General features: G+C 45.9%; 1 protein-coding gene across 1 annotated transcript in view; it reads left to right on the forward strand.

The window, feature by feature from the left end:
• Window positions 1-18,088, forward strand: part of LOC141985454 (uncharacterized) — a 55,375-nt gene that overhangs the window by 22,548 nt on the left and 14,739 nt on the right. The window contains exons 4-5 of the mRNA XM_074949573.1: window positions 11,366-11,563; window positions 17,800-18,016. The gene's annotated coding sequence lies outside the window, so the exon portion shown is untranslated. The remainder of the gene's footprint in view (window positions 1-11,365; window positions 11,564-17,799; window positions 18,017-18,088) is intronic.

Consider the following 18,088-nt stretch of genomic DNA (forward strand, 5'->3'; position numbering starts at 1 on the left):
AATGCGGTGAGGGGGCCTCCGGCCAACCAGCCACTCCACCATAGAGGATTGCCCATAAACCAGAAGGCTGGCATTCAATAAATTTTAAAGTTGTAAACTTTTAAAGTGCTGTGTGGCATTTTCCTTCCCTCCTCCACCAGCCCTCCTGGGCTACCTTGGTAGTCATCCCCCTATTTGTGTGATGAATGAATAAAGAATGCATGAATGTGAAGCAACAATGATTTTATTGCCTCTGCAAGCGGTGATCGAAGGGAGGAGGGGAGGGTGGTTAGCTTACAGGGAAGTAGAGTGAACCAAGAGGCGGGGGGTTTCATCAAGGAGAAACAAACAGAATTTTCACACCGTAGCCTGGCCAGTCATGAAACTGGTTTTCAAAGCTTCTCTGATGCGTACCGCGCCCTCCTGTGCTCTTCTAACCGCCCTGGTGTCTGGCTGCGCGTAACCAGCAGCCAGGCGATTTGCCTCAACCTCCCACCCCGCCATAAACGTCTCCCCCTTACTCTCACAGATATTGTGGAGCACACAGCAAGCAGTAATAACAGTGGGAATATTGGTTTCACTGAGGTCTAAGAGAGTCAGTAAACTGCGCCAGCGCGCCTTTAAATGTCCAAATGCACATTCTACCACCATTCTGCACTTGCTCAGCCTGTAGTTGAACAGCTCCTGACTACTGTCCAGGCTGCCTGTGTACGGCTTCACGAGCCATGGCATTAAGGGGTAGGCTGGGTCCCCAAGGATACATGTAGGCATTTCAACATCCCCAACAGTTATTTTCTGGTCTGGGAATAAAGTCCCTTCCTGCAGCTTTTGAAACAGACCAGAGTTCCTGAAGATGCGAGCATCATGTACCTTTCCCGGCCATCCCACGTTGATGTTGGTGAAACGTCCCTTGTGATCCACCAGAGCTTGCAGCACTATTGAAAAGTACCCCTTGCGGTTTATGTATTCGCTGGCTTGGTGCTCCGGTGCCAAGATAGGGATATAGGTTCCGTCTATGGTCTCACCACAGTTAGGGAATCCCATTGCAGCAAAGTCATCCACTATGACCTGCACATTTCCCAGGGTCACTACCCTTGATATCAGCAGATCTTTGATTGCGTGGGCTACTTGCATCACAGCAGCCCCAACAGTAGATGTGCCCACTCCAAATTGATTCCCAACTGACCGGTAGCTGTCTGGCGTTGCAAGCTTCCACAGGGCTATCACCACTCGCTTCTCAACTGTGAGGGCTGCTCTCATCTTGGTATTCATGCGCTTCAGGGCAGGAGAAAGCAAGTCACAAAGTTCCATGAAAGTGCCCTTACGCATGCGAAAGTTTCGCAGCCACTGGGAATCGTCCCAGACCTGCAACACTATGCGGCCCCACCAGTCTGTGCTTGTTTCCCGAGCCCAGAATCGGCGTTCCACAGCATGAACCTGCCCCACTGGCACCATGATGCATGCATTGGCAGGGCCCATGCTTTCAGAGAAATCTGTGTCCATGTCCTGATCACTCACGTGACCGCGCTGACGTCGCCTCCTCGCCCGGTATCGCTCTGCCAGGTTCTGGTGCTGCATATACTGCTGGATAATGCGTGTGGTGTTTAATGTGCTCCTAATTGCCAAAGTGAGCTGAGCGGCCTCCATGCTTGCCTTGGGATGGCGTCCGCACAGAAAAAAGGTGCGGAACGATTGTCTGCCGTTGCTCTGACGGAGGGAGGGGCGACTGACGACATGGCTTACAGGGTTGGCTTACAGGAAATTAAAATCAACAAAGGGGGTGGCTTTACATCAATGAGTATTTCAGGCAGGACTTCACGGAGGGTTCCAATAAGAAATGGTGCACCTAAGTAATTGTTCTTATTGGAACAAGCAGATTGGTCTGGCCTCTGATTGATACATGGCTAGATTTACCTCGCTGCACCTTCTCTGTGAGTGACTGCAGTGTGACCTAGAGGAATGAGTCCCCTAGACGGGGAAGGGGGGGAAGCAAATGAGTACAAAACAAATCTGGTCTATTTCTTGTTTTGATCCACTCCATCTATCTTTTACATCTCTGGCTGGCAGGCGGCGGTGCAGAAGGACCTCAAGCCATCCACATCTCATGGCTTCTCGGCAGAAGATGGTACAATAGCACTGCTAGCCATCCTCATCTCTTGCCTGCCCGGCAGAAGATGGTACAATAGGACTGCTAGCAATCCGTATCACCTGCCTGCTCACTATAAGATGGTTCAATAGGACTGACTGCAGGACTAAAGAGAATGACCTGGTCAAGTCACTTCTAATGTAGTCCCTGCACCCATGTCTGCCCAGGCGCTCCTGGCCGATGGGGCCAGGAGCACCTTGGACATGACGATGACGGCTACCAGTCCTATTGTACCGTCTGCTGCCACAAGGCAATGGGTTGCTGCTGCTGTGTAGCAATGCAGTACCACGTCTGCCAGCACCCAGGAGACATACGGTGACGGTTACCTGAGCGGGCTCCATGCTTGCTGTGGTATGGCGTCTGCACAGGTAACTCAAGAAAAAAGGCGCGAAATGATTGTCTGCTGCTGCTTTCACGGAGGGAGGGAGGGAACGGGGGCCTGACGATATGTACCCAGAACCACCCATGACAATGTTTTAGCCCCATCAGGCATTGGGATCTCAACCCAGAATTCCAATGGGCAGTGGAGACTGCGGGAACTGTGGGATAGCTACCCACAGTGCAACACTCCGGAAGTCGACGCTTGCCTCGGTACTGTGGAAGCACTCCGCCGAGTTAATGCACTTAATGCACTTAGAGCATTTTCTGTGGGGACACACACACTCGAATATATAAAACCGATTTCTAAAAAACCGACTTCTATAAATTCGACCTAATTTCGTAGTGTAGACATACCCTATGTGGTCTTTCAACCACAGTGGAAAGCTGAGGTTTGAGGGTGAGTTGCGTCTGTTGTAGTAATTTAGATTGAATGTATGCACTAAAGGTGTTAACGTAACCCAGGCATTGGCCAACATTCAACAGTTTTAAACGAGGTTGGGGGTTTGGTAAACTGAGACTTCAGACTCTTTAATACCTTGGCAAACACACTATTAAAAATCCTTTTAATCTTTTATTAAAGATACAGAAAAGGGAAAGCAGTTAAAGCATTTGAAATGTAAAGCATCAAATGAGGCTTTTACATTCATTTGTAAAGGATGCCTTTTTGCCTCTGACCACATGTTGAACTTTGTTGTTTAGCCCCGGTGGCACTTTTTTGGTCCTCTTACTATGTTTTTTAAATTTGCGGTATACATTTAAGTTCAGCCTGTATTATGGCATCTTTAAAAAGTTTCCATGCAGCTTGCTGGCATTTCACTTTTGGGACTGTACCTTTTAATTTCTGTTTAGCTAGCTTCCTTATTTTTGTGTAGTTCCCCTTTCTGAAGTTAAAGGCTACTGTGGTGGGCTTCTTTGATGTGTGCCCCCTCCCACCCTAGGGATGTTAAATTTAATTATATTATGGTCACTATTACCAAGCAGTGCAGCTATATTAATCTCTGGGACCAGATCCTATGCTCCATTTAGGACTAAATCAAAAATTGCCTCTCCTCCTGTGGGTTCCATGACTAGTTGCTCCAAGAAGCAGTCATTTATGGTATCAAGAAACTTTAGCTCTGCATCCCGTCCTTAGGTGACATGTACCCAGTCAATATGGGGAGAGTTGAAATCTCCCATTATTATTGAGTTTTCTATTTCTATAGCCTCTCTAATCTCCCTGAGCATTTCACAGTCACCATTACCACCCTGGTCAGGTGGTCAGTAGTATGTCATTGGTACCTACGTGTATCCATTACCACTGACTCCTCCCCAGTACTACACATAGGCCTATCTAGATGTCTTGAGATATCTGCAACCTTTGGACCTGGCAGGCAAGTCACCATGCGGTTCTCTCGGTCATCACAAACCCAGCTATCTTTATTTCTAATGTTGAATCTCCCATTACTTTTACCTATCTCCTCCTAATAACTGGGATTCCCTTCCCTGGAGAGGTATCCGCAAGATAAGAGGATACCATGACATCATCTGGAGGGAGGGTCCCATCTATGGGATCATTACCTCCACTCCACTTTGATGTTTTCCTTCCCTGAGGCTTTCATCCTCCTTAACAGCACAGAGGCTGTCAGGCTGGGGGTGGGACAGGACCCTTCTACTGTGTCCTGGAAAGTCTCATCTATGTATCTCTCTGTCTCTCCTCCAGTTCAGCCACTGTGGTCTCCAGAGCCCCTATTCAGTCTCTGAGGGCCATGAGCTCCTTGCACCAAATTCACTCACATGCCACCTATCCATAGGGCAGGTAATCATGCATGCTGCATTCAGTGCAATAAACTGGATAGTGCCCACTCTGTTGCTGGACTTCTCCCTGTATTGTCTTTAGTGCTGCAGCTTTCTTTGTTGTTGGGTTTAGTTTTTTTGTTTTGCTTTGTTATTTGTATCGTGTGTGCGTGTGTGTGTGTGTGTGTATTTACTGCCTTAATTTTTTAGAGAATGTTAATCAGGGATATCTAGCTCTCCTCCTCTTGTTCTAAAAACTCCCTCGCAAAACAGCTGCTTGCAGGCATGGGCTTGGTATTAAGGTGTTTTGTAGAAACTTAGCTACAAATGTCTTCACTTTTAAATACTTGTTTACATAACTGCAGCTTCTTATAATGCTGTGAATTAATAGATCTTTATTTTACAGCTTTAATGGTATTATAGTTATTGTCATCTTCATTCTTTTACCTTAGAATTTCCTAAAGGGTGCTTTTTTAAAATGTACTTGCAGAGGCTATGTGGGAACTGAAAGCTTGTCTAGGTATGGTGCTAGAGCTTTTAACTAGAACTGCGTGAATAATTCACAGAACATTTATTTAAAGTATTCAGTATGTTTTTCTGCTCATGGAATGTCCATGAGCACATCAGGATTTTCCTTAAAGTATTTGTTGTTTGAACTCGCTTGGTATCTATTTGTCACTTTCCCCCCGCTCTGTGGATCTTGTATGTTTCTTGAACAGGAGATATTGGTCTTGTAGAACTGATAATCTCTTTTCAGTGTGTCTTTGAACTATAGTCATAAACACAGCAGAGCTTTCAAAGTACGCAAGACCAACCCTGTAAAAGTCACGAGGGGCCCATTGTGCTCAGTATCAAAATTATAACTTTTAGACGTTTTCAGATCCATAGGCAACATGTTGATTTCCTAAATTTCATAGCCAATGCCTGCAGACCTTGTAAACTCCATGTTTACTTCAATGGCATTTACAAGGACTGTTGAATGGGCCTGTGCATATTGTAAGGAATACACTCCCCTGCCTTATACAGCCCACTGCCGACACTAAATGCTTTATCATTGCAAGTGCCTGTATTTCTTGAGTGGCGGCCATTTGGCTCCCAGATTTCCCATATTGTGTCACGTGTCGGTCTGTAAAACGTATACATTGCTTCAGCCAGAACTATAGCTGATGCATTTTACAAATATGCAGAATATACCGGAACTCATGGAGTTTGTAACCTCCCTGAATGAAAGCTATTCCTTTGTGGATTATGGCGACTACTCTGGGTGTGTCTAGGAAAGTTTAAAGTTCTTTGAACCAAACTCTTAAATCCCATTGATGACATCTTTAGAAAGTGTAATCTCCTTGAAACAAAATTATGGAGATTCCAATTGTGCAGAAACTCATAAGAGTTTCTCATATCCTTAAATCAAAGCTATGGGAGTTGCTTCTACTTAGATCAGGGCTGAATTTCAGGTCATATTTTTGTTGAATGGGCAATTCCTCCACGCTGACAAAGGATACTGTTTTAGCTGCATTGGACCTTATCCAATAAGCACAGAAGACAATGAAAAGATTAAAGAAAAGGCCCTTAGTGCTTTTGGAACATTTGGCCCTATCTGTCTGGGTATTGAATCTGATCATTTATTGCAGCATCCGAATAGTGTGTGTTGCTGAATGTTGTATTATTATTTACTAGGACTCTTAGTTAAAAAATAGAGTCTTTTGTGATACCTTTGATTACTAGCACATTGTGACAAATCTGCTTTGCGGCCTCAATTATCATTGCTATACTAATAGTCTTTACAGAATCTACATAAAGTGAATAGCATGCTGAATGTGATGTCCTGGTGAACATACTGTTGGATAACATGGCAGAATAATTATGGCCCTTTGAGGATCTGGGCCATAAATTCCCCCAGTGGGAGTTAGGCCCAGATCCTCAAAAGGTATTTAGATGCCTATGTCCCTGTTTTTCTGTCTCATATATGAAACACAATGCTACCAGTATAGGGGTACATCTATAGATGCAGGGAGAACCATGGGTATTATAAACAACAACGTTTGCTACTTAGAGCTTTTTATTCATAGATCACTAAGCATTAGCTCTTTACAAAGGTGGGTAAGTATCATTATCACCGTTCAAAAGATGGGAAAGCTGAAGAAGGGAGAAGTTAATTAAGTCCTTTGCCCAAGAAAGTACAGCCACTCAGGCAGACCTGATAATAGAGCCCAACTCCCTGTAATAACAAGGAGTCATTCCAAGGGTAGGTGAACTGCAGCTAACCAGAAACCCTCATTGTAATGTTCCTGTGATTATGATGTCCACCACCCCTCATGGCCACAGGTTGCTCTGCTTTCCCCTTCTTCACAGAGCACCAAAGATCCTTGCAGGAGCGACAGAAAGTCCCTGAAAGTGGGGGGGGGGGCACTGGTGCCCAAACCATGCCCCCCCTTTACATCTAAGGCCCCACTCCACCCCTTCCCACCGAGGTCCTGCCCCCACGTCACCCCTTCTCCCCAAGCCCCCGAGGCCCCGCACCCCTCTTGCTCCTCTCCGCCTCCTCCGCCCCTGTCACTCATCCTTAAGGCAGGTACAAAGTGGGAGGGACATGACCCCCTCGCCTCCCTTGTTCCAGTGCCCCTGTCTCCTTGTAGTAGGGGCCAACCAACATGTCCACATTCTCCACCCTATGTGACACAGCAGGGCTTCTCCCCAGCTTAACAAGCACTCACTGCCATCCCTAGTCTCCTTTAAACAAGTTTACTTATCCAAACATAAGAACATGAACAGACAAAAAGAGTTCCTCAGCAAATCCTTTGTCCTAGGGTTTCCAGGCCTCTCCTCCCAGGGGTCTCTGGTAATCCTGCTTCTAGCAGCTTCCCCATCCCAGCCAGCTCTCTTCCCCTTTTGGAACACCAGCCCCAGGGCTGCCTCCCTGAGCACCTTGTCCCCTGTTTCAGGGACCCACCACAGGCACGAGCTCCACTTCACAGCACTGTGTGGCTCTGGTCAGAGGCATCAGGCAAGCCTTTAGTTAGCCAATAACTCATGTTGTGTGGGACATGGGAGACGTGTGTTCTATATTATTTGCCCTTTCAATAAACTTGTTGTTCTCCTCCAATGCGTAGGTGCATTTGTCATACCCTCTTCCATCTAGCTGCTCTTGCATCACTTCCCCCTGCAGCTACTGTTACCCTAGTAACTCTGTTGTGTGTGCAGTGTTGGATGCTTCTCTCTTCTGTGCTCTTTCTGGAAAGTTACTGGTCTAGCCTATGGCCACAGCTTGGCAACATCCTTGTGCCTCTTGCTCTGCAACCGGTCTCTTTCCCTGCCTTGCCTGGCCCTAGGTGCCTGTGCAGGCCTGGCTGGGATCCACAGCTGCAGAAACCTATGTGAATCCTGATGGCAATATAGTATATACCTGCCAGCCTGCTCTCTCCCCGCTGGCTGAGCCACATGCCCAAGGGAAGAGGAGGCGGTGAGAGGTACACAGGTGAGGTCAGCATGGTATTAAGCATGAGCAATACCTCCTCAAACTCCATCGGGAGTGAGTGTTCCCTTGACTGGCAGACAGACAGCTAAGGAGGACAACCTGGACGTGGTGATTTTCTCTGAAAAAGGACTGTAAAAGTGGGCGTCCATGTTTTTCATCTCTCAGTGATGTGATCAGTCTGCAAGAAAAACATGTTGACCCAAATGCCAGCCTGGGGGCTCTGAGAGCCTCTTTCCTTTTCATGCATCATCACGAAAGCTCTGTGGGCCGAACACTGCCTCAATTTCCTCCTCTGGAACCCCACTGAATGCATCCTCCCCATGTGGATCTCCCCCTCCCACCCGGAAGGTTGCTCAGCTGTCTTTGTGGCACCATTTCCCTCTCCTCTGCTGGACCCATGAAGGGTCTGGGGTCCATGCTGGGGAAGGAGCAGGCTGGGGCGGGGTAGCGGATGGACATCATTCTCCTTTGGCCCTGCAGAGATTCCTCTGATAGATAATACAACCCTAAACTGTGCTAGCTTCTTAGCAGAAGCCCGTCAACCAGGTTACAGGAGGAGCTGCAGTTGGGAGAGCCCCCAGTAATGTGACTCCAATGGAGCTGGTCTCTCATGGATTACTGGGGATCTGCCAGGTTTGGGGGCAGGTCCTGTGGCCTCTTCCATGGGTGGGGGTTGCAAGGCCCCCCAACAGAATGATGTGAAGGGTTCTCCATGAGGGAATTCTCATTGAGACGTCCTCCCCCAGAGCCATTTCCTTGGGTTTGATCACAGGAGGGGATGATCCAGGCTATGATTTGCTCAGGAAGTTGCGATGCAAAGTTTGCTCTCTGCAAGCCTGGGTGGAGCATCAGCTGGTGCAGCAGGTAGAGGTGAGTTAGTGGTCTGTTCTGGAATGAAGTAACAAGCAACACCTCTCTTCAGGTGAGCTTGTGTCGCCCTGCTCCTGTGATGTGATCACAATGGTAGTCCCAGGTAGGAACCATCAACCATGTCTCCTTTTACATATTTCACTGAGAAAAATCAGATTAAAATAAAATTCTTTCATAAACGGAATCAGTTTTAATTGCACCTTGTCATTGGGGATTGCTCATCACCCTACAGCTCGGGAGTCTTTCAAAGCAAGAGGGCAGCTGTACTCCTGGCTGTAATAATGCTCGTTAGCACCATCAGTAGATGTCCCTTTCTGCTGACACTCTGATCATCACATCAGCCTTTGCCCAGTGTATGCTCACAGTGGAAGAGGGAGCATGTTAGTTGTGTTGACAATGATGGCACAGAAGGCAGTTGTAAGTAAGCGTTCTGAATGTTGTGTTTGATAGGAAGTCAATATCTGTGAAACAGTTTTCCTGGCTGATCATTAGAAGAGCAAAATACACCTGCCACCAGGCCTGAAGAAGGTGATCCCCAGAATGCAGCAGTGCCATACCTGTCATTCCAAAGATATAAATGGAAATCATACACATACGAATAGCAGGATATGCCCCCAGTGTTGAGAACTGACATGAAGAGCTGCACGGAGACAGCCATACGTAGGACAAAGCAATTTTAATTGGCCTGACAAAACTCAGGTTCTATTCTTGGGAACCACCTACTGGCGCCTCATCTATTAACTAACTGTATGTATACAGCCGTGCAACACTCTTGTAACGCTCAAGACCTAAAATGAAGAGGCCAGCTTGATTTTGCCAGCCCTTGAATGACTGTTCAGGTAGCATAGTATGCTGTTGGTTTTGTGACGGAGGAGAAACATGCTTCTGTGCTCTCTTAAAAGCTGTGTTAAGTAACGAAGAGAAGCGTAGACGGGACCAGGAGAAGGGATGTCGAAAAAAGTGAAGTGAGAGGAGATGGATGAGGAGAAAGAAGTGAAGGAAGACTAATAGTGTGGAATCAGTAGCTAGAAAAAGTCAGGAGGCCTGATTCTCCACTGGCCTGCACCTTGTGCAAAGGTGGAGTAAAATACTGCTGTTCTGACTTGGCTGCATTTTACACCCGTCTTGCACTGTTGTAAACAATGGTGACTCTGGCCCAGGCAGGGTTTTGTGTGTGCATCAGTAAGGGTCATGTGGTGCAGAAAGAAACTTTCTGAATGATTTGGAAGCAGCAGAACAAACCAGAAGGAAATAGGGAGTGGGATTTCTCACTGCTTCACCCTTTGTGTAGCCATCTGTGCCTATGTCACATGAGTGCCAGGGGGCTGTGAAATGCTACCGTTCTGAGTCTGTGGCATTTGTTAGCCTCTTTGCACAAAAGCTTAATATCTAAATAGATAAACGAGAGGAAGGGAAGCGACTTGACCAACCAGCAGAGCCAGAAATAGAATCCGGGTCTCCTGACTCCCAGTCCACTACCTTGGCCTCTGGCCCTGCCTGCTTTTGCCAATAGCTTTACATAAGGCCCCCACTGCATCGTTTCAATGACTACACAGCATGCCACACAGTGGAAAAATTAGGCCTAGTTTATCCAGTGAGACATGAAAATGATTGACAAGTCCAGGACGGGCAGGACTAGATAGGACTGAATGTTTTCTTCAGAGACTGAAACAAACTCATCCTAGTGACTAGCTTAAAGGGACAACTGGGTCAAGACAAAAACCCTGCATTGATAGGTGTGCCTAAGAACTGTGGACAAAATCTTCAGCAGGGTTTGAATCCGCACAAGCTGCAGCGTTTGGAAGAATCCGTGACCTGTTTCTGAAACAAGTTGGGTGTACAAATAGTTACGTAAGCTGTGCCAGAAATTACTGATCTTGCACCTCCCAACTGGATAATTGTGCCTGGAAATTATTAGAGGTGATCGTTTATGGGTGCAGTTGGGTAATTGCTGGGACCAACTAGGTTTTATGGGTGCATTGCCCTGCAATGAGGAGGAGCTGGGACAGAGATGCTCTTCCTGGCATCATCCCCCTGAGAATCTGTGGGAAGTGTACTGTCAATGGGAGTGTTGCCAGTACCATCAATGAGAGAAGGATCACGCCCACGAGCTGTCAGCTATCCAATTTTTGGTGTTGTAAATATAAGCAGGACTATCCCGGGGGAGAGTTCCATGGTCAGTATTACGTGAACAAATCAATTGATGTTCTAATAGAGACAGGAGCACAAAGGGAGACATCAATATGCATCAAACCACAGCAAGCCAAAGGAATGGGACTCGCCCACTGCCGCGCTTGGGTTTGTTCTCACACTAGTGCAAATCCATGATTGCGGAGGACTTCTGATTCCCACCTGGAGGCAGGCCTGCTGTTTTTAGATCAGTGTGTCTCATGTTTTCTGGGACTATTATTTACACCAACATCACAAATAAAAATTCATAATTAGACAGTTTTTCTTGTTAGTGATGTTGATGGGAACTTTTGGGTCACCGCTTTCACAGTCTGCATATTGGTATCTCCTGAACACTTAAATGATATTATTAACTGCAATAATAAATTGTGTCTTTGGGTTGGGAGCTCTATATCTCTGCGAAAGGTCTGAAGATCCCCCAGGTTCTCCAACCAGGAGACCCTGGGATGCAACCTCCATCTTTCTAGCACAGGGAGAGTTTCCTCTCCCAAGCCTGTTAACTTTCTTTTTTAATTCACTGGCACCTACAGTTGTTTCTGCTTCCCTCTCAGGCTCTGTGTGATGTCTCTGCTGTACTGCAAACACAGGGAGCATGAGGCTGAGAATATGTGACTCAAACCCAATTCTCCATCCCATGTGGCTGCATAGAGCACTACCACCAGGCATAGCATGAATGCCTTTTTCATCAGGAAAATGTAACCACTTCTTTACTGGTGCTCAACTCCAGCATCTCTACAATGGCAGCACAGGTTTGTACTGATGGCTTGCAGTAGAATGCTCTGATATATCTATCTGAGGGTTTTATACATCACCATGGTATCTGAGTGTCTTCCATGTAAAATCAATAGCAAGAATGAAGTCCCTGGTGGTCTTGGAGTTTCTGGCTGTTCTCTTTTCTGGTCAAAACTCTGCTGGGGGTAGGGTTTTTGTTTGTTTTTTAAAATATTTTATTAATTTCCTCCTTTTATTTTGAGGTAGTGTTGGAGTGGGCTAGGATTAGAAGATGGTGTCAGTATTGTGAGATGTACCTGGTACAGGCAATAGCCCCATGCAATGTAGTTTTCCCAGTGAACTTTACCAAGGACATTAATCAGTAGCGAAATGGTTAAGAATATTAAGAGTTGTTTAAAGTGATTGTGTTTACAGAGGTTTCTTGCAGTCAAAGCAGCAACCTCCTTGTATACTTCCATGCTCTGTTCCGTGATGTATTGCAAAAAACCCAACATTTGTCATTTCTGTGCCATGTCTCCTTGCACATAAATCCATCCAAATGAGACGGGAGCCTGTCCTTGGAAGACACTTGCATGATTTGAGGGTGTTTGTCTGGCTTGGTAGCTTTCCCTGATTGCACTTTTTTCAGAACTATTGAAATCCCTAATGAGATGTACAGATTACATCTGTATAAATTATTCCAGAGATGGCAGATATTTCATTGATCACAATGAATAAAGGATCTAGGCCTTACTCTTTTGTTTTCCTTACAAGCAGTACTGTATTACAGTTCTTAACTGTACCAAAGAGCAGAATTTAGCCTACACTCATCAAAGGATAGGTCAGGTTAGTTGAAAAGACAAGACAGTTGTTGCTAAAATGGTCCACAAACATCTAAAAGAAAAGTTGTCTTATGCAGAGTGAATGCACAATTTTTTCTTTCCAGTAGGAATGCGCTGTATCATACTGTGAACTGCACATTCCCTGGCTTTAACAGGAGAAAGCCACACTTCTATATCATATTGCCACATTCTTGGGGAGTGGGGTAAGGAGAGGTCTGATCTCACAGACAGAGCTGATGTGGTCATTAAGCTACAGTCATCCCTTTATCACAGCCAGTACTAGCTGTGATTCTCCATCGTTCCCAGATGTGTGGTGGAGGCAGCTACTCAAAGGGGGTATGCTATTCATTGCCTACAGTGTGTAGGAGCTTTGTTGGGCCACATAGCACTGGACATCTGTGTGAAACAATGGCAAATCACATAGTCTGCAAGTTGCCCACTGTGCAATAATAATAATTATCTTTATCTTTCTGTGTCCATGAAATCTTTAAAATTGCACTAGAGGGAATGATTCTGCATCAGCAGGGAAGGGGCCTGGATTATATATTCAGTCCTCTCCACCTTGCACTTCTCTGAATCCTCGACTGTGCCATTCCATGCAACCGTTCTCTCACACACTGCCCAATCAATTCTCTAAACCTCTGTAGACAATCGTGCATTACTGCTCTGGATTATAGTCACTGACCTTTCTAGTGATACTTACATTGGATTGTCAGAGGTGCTGAGCACTGGTGCCACCACTGGCTTCAGCTGACATAGCAGGTGCTCTGCATTCTGAAAATAAGGCCTCAAGGCTTTTGTAAAGGCAATGTTCAAAAGTGATTCGTTGTCTCAATTTTGGGGGGCCAGTTTGAGATGCTCCAAAGGGGCTTGCTGTTCTTGAGGGGTTGCTCAGCACTTTCGGAAAATCAAGACTCTTCTTTTAAAGTGTCTCAAGTTGGATATTCAAAAGCTAAGGCAACTAAAATCACTAGCCAGTTTTAAAAATGTAGGACATTACAATGTGTTTGTGTACATGTGTATGGGGGGGAGAGAGAGAGAACACACACACACACACACACACAGAAAGAGTATCGGCAGCACTGGCAGTGATGCCTATAGTTAGGATTGCCTGACACTTCCCACTATAAGATCCTACTTTCAGTTGCTTATAACATAGCCAAACTTTAACCATTCAGACTGAAATTTCCCCATGCTGGGTATCTTGGACTGAATTTTTCTGAAAAGTTACAGCACAAATGATTCAGCTACTTCTGAGAACAAGGTTGGGGGGAAATATGTTGTTTTGCCCTTGTTAAAGTATTCTTACAACCATTTCACTGAGAAGCTCTAGTGCATCCATCCTTTGGTGTAAGGGCTTGAAATTTGGTAGTACCAGGGATGTGCCTTTTGCTGTCTCTGTGAAAATCTGCCCAATAATTTTAGCAAGTTATAAGCCTGTGAAAATCACAGTTCACACATGCATGTACTGTTAGAGGCTGGCACCATTAGTCTCTGAAGATTCCATCTGAACTAAGCAGAAAGGGCCAGGGATTGCAGGGTGTGGGACAGTAGGATGGGAACAAAGGGGTAGAAGCAAAGAAGGGTGGGACAGAAGGCTGGGGGAGACATGGTGTGGAATAGGGTCAGAAGGGGGTCCAAAAAGGGAGGAGTGGGGCAAAAGGATCTGTAACCAATAGAGAACACTGCCTTCCAGAATCTGGAACTTAACCCAGGAGTCCTGAGTCTCATCATGCCTCTACTGTCTGTGAAGAGCTGTGAACCCCACTGGCAAAATGTGTCTCATCCCCTTGTCTTAGCTGATCCACATAGAGGATAACAACCTATTACTGCTACCAGTAGCTCAAGTAGTAGAGATTTGTGCTGTGGATCTAAAGGTTCCAACCCTACTGATGATCCATGTAGGAGTCAATAGCCTTCAACGTGGTGGAATTTCTATTTTTTCAGGGTTTTTTTAAACTTAGGTAATTACATTTAACCCCCTCTTCCCACCAAAACCCCAAACCCGTATTAAGAAAACACTAATGTTGCAAAGTCAAGCATTCAGAACTTAGGAGATGCTGGAATTAGGGTTGACTGTTCAAACTTAGTTCTGTTCCCGTGAGAGAAAGTCAGTTAAACCAAAATGTTCACAGATGGCCACTACTTGTTTCTCATTTTCTCGATTGCCAATTTGAGATACCTAGTGCCAGGTTTGCAGGAGTGCTGAGCACTCACCACTTGAAGTTACATCCGTGGGAGCTGTACTCAGAACATATAAAGTACTGTACACATACTAAATAGTCTGAAAAATTAGGCCCTAGACATCTCAAGTTGGGCACCCACAATTAGTGGAAACTTAATAGTTAAAGCTCTCTGTGCCTCAGTTCCCCATCTTTGAAATGGGGATAATATTCTCACCTCACAGGGGTGTTGTGAAAATAAATTAATGTGTGTGAAGCACTCAGATGCCATAGTGATGAGCACTGTAGAAAACCCACAAGGAAATTAATAATTCTGTATTCAGAGCAGGGTTTGGCTGGTTCATGTTAAGTAGACCTGGGGCCACACTCTGAATGATGAGGATTAAAAGAAATATTAAATAGCTACCTCTTTAGTGAGCACTGTCCATCCTTTGCACTGAGTGAGGAAGGGGTTCTTTCAAAAAATAGCATTCAGTTAAAGACTGTATCATAATGCATACACATAAGGCAGCTGAATTAAGGTTGCACAGGCAGCCTTAATTGTAGCATTTTTGACTTTTGAGCACTTGATTTAGTAATCTTAATCTTCCTTTAATCCAGAAGTTTTTATGTAGTTTTTATTAGGATGAAAAACACATTTATATATACTGCATGTCAAACTTCCAACTGCCACCTGCTGTACTCATGTTCCTCAATGCTGCCATCACTGATAGGACAAATTCTCCCTTATTGGCTGGAATTGGACTAATTTACCAACAGACAACCAGTAAATGAGAACATATGTGAAACGTTTTTTCGATTGTTTGCCTCTCATGATGTCCAGCCTAGTGGTTGGCAAAGCACTGTTGTTTTTACAGGGAGAGAGAGAGACAAGGAATGGAAGAGTTTTGATTTACTTAGACATTCAGATCAGCCTCTTTTAATCCAGAGCGCAAGCAAAAGATTTGATAGGGATCAGTCAATGAGTTTTATCAAGGCAACTGCTTCAAAGTCTGTTGAGGTAAACTAGGCATTGCAATCTCATTAATTTATTAGTCTTTCCCCCCCAAAAAATTTATTCCCAGAGTCAGAGCTGCCAAAAGATGGACAGATCCCTGTCTCGCACAATAAAAGGCAGATGCTCTTGCCTTGAAAACCAGACAAACTGGCTCTATAACCCAGATACTCTTGGCTTGCTGCCCTTGCCAGTGCACCAACTCAAATCGCCTCCCATGCGGCAGTACAAAGATGTTAATCCATGGCACTGAAGGCACCCAGATTAGCCCAGTGCAGGATTAAGATGTCGAGCTGTTGCTAGAGGATTAGTATATGGAGTTCTCAACATTTCCAAAGTTGTACTGAAAATGATTTCCAGTGAGGTCACTGACTTTCTGTTGCCGCTCTAAGGATGTCCTGATCTAAAGCATCTGGAGGGAATTTTTAAATCAGAAAAGGCCAGAGCAAGTTTCTGTGCATTTAGCATGTTATTCTCTGTCACAAATGTGACAATATTACGGGGACTCACTCTATTTTTATTTGGAGAGGTAAACAGGACTAGGAGACTAAAGGGCTCAGGAGCTTGCCAATGGCCTACAGAGACTTTCCTCAGTCTCAGTTGCCAGGTCATAGCCACCCAAGATGGTGTGGGTGGGGTTATTACTACTAAAAAGTGGGGTTTATTACAGCTCAGACAATGTGGTAGGTTCCTTATGGATAGGTACTGGTAAAGGCAACACAGACTGGAGTCAGTACTGACTTTTCCAGTAACCTGCTAGGTGACCTCAGGCAAGTCACTTCACTTCTCGGTGACTCTGTTTTGCCTCCTGGCCTTTGTCTATTTAGATTGTGAGCTCTTTGAAAGAGTTCAGTACGGGTATGACTACACTGCAATCAGGGCAGCGCATGTAGGCATACCCAAGGTAGCTCACTAAAAATTGCCGTGTAGCTGCAGTGGCATAGGCAGCAGCATGGGCTAGCCACCAGCATGTGCACCTAGGTTCCTGGGCAGGACTGTACTCAGGTAGCTAGCCCAGGCTGCCATGGCTACACTGTAATGCTTTTAACAAGCTAGTCTGATCAAAGCTACCTTGGATATACCTCCATGTATTGCAGTTGCGCCTCCCAATTGCAGTGTAGACATACCCTCAGTGTATGTACAGTGCCTAACACAATGGGTCCCTGATCTTGGTTGGGGCACTACCATCATAATAATAATAATGATAATTAATAAATGGTAACTGCTCTTAAGCTAAGGTCCATACCCCAAAGGTGTTACAAACTAATTCCTGATCTTGCAAAGACTGCTAGGGGTAATGTTTATTACCATTCATTCATTTCCATTTATATAACACTCCTCCACAGCGCTAGATGCTCGGCATTTTAAAATTCCATCTCATGCAACCATTGCAGGATTGCTGGGCAGCCATTTTGGCTTGTGTTAGATACAGCTGTGTCTATAGATGCATGCGAGATGATGACAACAGGTCAGGGAAAGTACTTGGAGGGACTTGTGGTTTGCATTCCTCCTCGCCCTCCAGTATTCAGAGGGTAAGGCTACCAGTTGTGAAGTGGGTTGGAACCTCAAGGTCACAAGCACTCACAGTTGGGCACTCACGGCCACGGTGCCTCCTGCTAGTCATCCGGGAATCAGCTCAATTCCAACACTTGAAGTGCCTCCTGCTGGCCGGTGTCTCTCCTGCCTCAGGCCCCTGTGTCCCTCCCAGCCCCTAGTGCCCCTTTTCCTTGGGGTTCTGCCCACTGCAGTACCCCCACACCCTGGGTCTCCCCACCCAGGGGAACCCCCTCCCCCTATGCCCACCTTGCCTCAGTGGCTACTGACAGTCATCATCTAACCCCCCCTTTCTCTGGGGCAAATTGAAGTCTGTAATGGCCACTCATCATTGGCAAGGGGGTTGGACCAGCTGCCTTTGCCTATCCCCGGGCTGCACCTCTGCAGCCCCAGTACCTGCTTAGGCCTTAAACAAGGCCTCAGCCTGGGGAATTGCCAGGCCGGAGCTCCCCAGCTTCTCTTGCCCTTCCCCAGCACTGCTCTACTTCAGGTACCCTATGCTCCCAGGCAGCTAGGCCTTTCCCACTCCAAGGCTGGAGTGAGACTGACCCAGCTCCTCCCTTAGCCCTTATATCTGGGCCAGCTGTGGCCACCTCCTCAATCAGCCTACCTTTCCCCCCCAGGAGCGGGGTAACTGCCCCACTACAGTCACCAAGGCCACAGCAATCTTAGACTTCTCTGTCTTTTGCTTCCTAATGCAGATCTCACCCCTGTCATTCATATGGCTATCACGTCATTGTCCTTTATGCCTACTTGGAGTTTATACTTGACTTTCGCCGGGAAGCTTCACCAGTTGCAGAGAGCAGCTACCCTTCGTAGGAAGGAGACAGTCATCAATCCCTACCCTCAGTGATTTGCACTGGCAACAGTAATACAGCTCTTTTCATCAGTAGACCTCAAAGCACTTTACAAAAGCAGGTCAGTATTATTATTATCTCCATTTTATAGTTGGAGAAACCAAGACACAGAGTGGGGAAGTAACTTGCTCAA

Source organism: Natator depressus, chromosome 3, assembly GCF_965152275.1.
Source record: "Natator depressus isolate rNatDep1 chromosome 3, rNatDep2.hap1, whole genome shotgun sequence".
NCBI classification, from domain to species: domain Eukaryota; kingdom Metazoa; phylum Chordata; order Testudines; family Cheloniidae; genus Natator; species Natator depressus.